The 1,918-nt window shown below is 48.2% G+C and overlaps 1 protein-coding gene across 1 annotated transcript in view; it reads left to right on the top strand.

Moving 5' to 3' along the window:
* Positions 1 to 1,918, top strand: part of NRBP1 (nuclear receptor binding protein 1) — a 22,846-nt gene that overhangs the window by 862 nt on the left and 20,066 nt on the right. The window lies entirely within an intron of this gene.

Here is a 1,918-nt window from a genome sequence, read left to right as displayed (position 1 = left end):
CTGCGCCCCTGACTACGCTGCCGGGCCGGCCTTTGATGAGGTGGCCGCCGCTGGCTCCCTGGGCCCCAGCCTGGTCAGCCTGCGCGGGCCGTCGCTGCCTTCCAGGCGCAGGGCATGAGACCTGTTGGAGTGTGAAATTCTAGGGGCCAGGTTCCTCTCCCGAGCGGTTTTATTTCCCACTGGACAGTGCTGCGGGTCTCAGAGGCTCTCTGGTCCGGTCGGGGTGAGGACAGCTGAGAGGCCGGGGCCCGTGAGCTCTTGCAGAGGAGCTGACACGCAGAGGGTCTGCTGTCCAATAAACGAAAGTCTCGGGGAAAAACTTTGCAGGGCGATCTGCATTACTCCAAAGTGAACATTGCATGCCTCAGGGTGGCTGGAGGCGGCAAGGAGAATCCCCTTGTGGGCGCTTATGAGCTTTTCCATGTGTGATCTCTTTTAAACCTCTCAGCGGCTCCGAGGCAAAACTCCCAGTGTCGCAGAGGTTTCTTCATCAATAAGAGGAGTGCTGGAGGATCTCGGGCACTGCCCTCATTTTGCCTGCAGAGGAAAAATTAGGAAGGTGGTGGGGTGGGGGGTAAGCAAATTCCAAGGGCATATCTCTGATGAAGGGTTGGTGTCTCCTGTGGTGCCCTACTGTGGGTTAGTTGTTTGTGTCCTGGGTCCAGAAGTTTCTTTGGAGTCCATTGGCTACAGCTTTCCTGTATTAGAATTCTACTGTTATTTCCTATTGTAATCTGGCTGGGAATTTTACTTAGTTCAGATTCTAGATGCATTCAGTGAATGTAGCTGCTCAAGGAAGTAACTGATAGTGTCTTACCATTTTCTTAGCTACCTTTCGGATGAAGGAACATGATCTCTAACAGAAGTTTTCTGGTAGATTACTAAAACAGGCAGATAGTAGCTTTCCTGGCTGGCTGAGTTAAATCCCTCTCCAGCGATCCTCCCACTTCAGCCTCCTAAGTAGCTGGGATTACAGGCATGAGCCAGCGCGCCTGGCAAATCTCTCTAGAATAAGCCAGGATCTAGAAAATAACATATGGAAAGAATATCTTGCCAGATTTCCTCTGTACTGCCTATTGCTCTTTGGTATTCACTAGACTGTCTTCTAATAAAAATCTCCTTAGTTGAGTTAAATGTAGTGTAGATTGGGGGCAGAGATGGGCACAAATGGGCATCAGAGAGTTCTAAAGATACATGTGGACTTTTTAAAAGATTGGTGTGTTGACGGGAGACTTCTGAACTTACAGGAGCACATTGACTTTCCAGGGTATCACTTTCTTTGTCTTTTCTTTTTTTGTTTTGAGTCATAGTCTCACTCTCTCACCCAGGCTGTGGTGCAGTGGCACCATTTGGGCTCACTGCAACCTCCGCCTCCTGAGTTCAAGTGATTCTCATGCTTCAGCCTCTTGAATAAGCTGGGATTACAGACATGTGCCAACACACCCTGCTAATTTTTGTATATTTTTGTTGCCCAGGCTGGTCTTGAACTCTTGAGCTCAAGCAGTCCGCCTCCACCATCTCCCAAAGTGCTGGGATTACAGGCATGGGCCAGCTTGCCCGGCCAGGGTATCTCTTTCATACTGTAGTGCACTCTCTTGAGCCAAGCACACACAGGTTCCAACTCCTTCAGTCTTTGTTCTTAGAGATACAGAATAACATTAAGTGGTTGTCTTGTGACTTTTTGTACAAGTTAATGGCATTCAGCTCTTGAGAATTCTTTTTCTTTAAGTACCCATGACCCTGAAAAAAATGTTATGCTGTATAATACTTTTTCCTATAAAAGTTGTACATTGAGTTATTTGTATTTGTAAGAAATAACCTAGGCCAGTGCAGTGGCTCATGCCTGTAATCCCAGCACTTTGGGAGGCTGAGGCGGGCGGATCATGAGGTCAGGAGATTGAGACCATCCTGGTTAACA

The sequence above is a fragment of the Colobus angolensis genome, unplaced genomic scaffold (assembly GCF_000951035.1).
Source record: "Colobus angolensis palliatus isolate OR3802 unplaced genomic scaffold, Cang.pa_1.0 Scaffold109, whole genome shotgun sequence".
NCBI lineage: Eukaryota > Metazoa > Chordata > Mammalia > Primates > Cercopithecidae > Colobus > Colobus angolensis.
The sequence above is the reverse complement of the archived record's forward strand: the minus strand, read 5'-3'. Positions and strand labels throughout refer to the sequence as shown.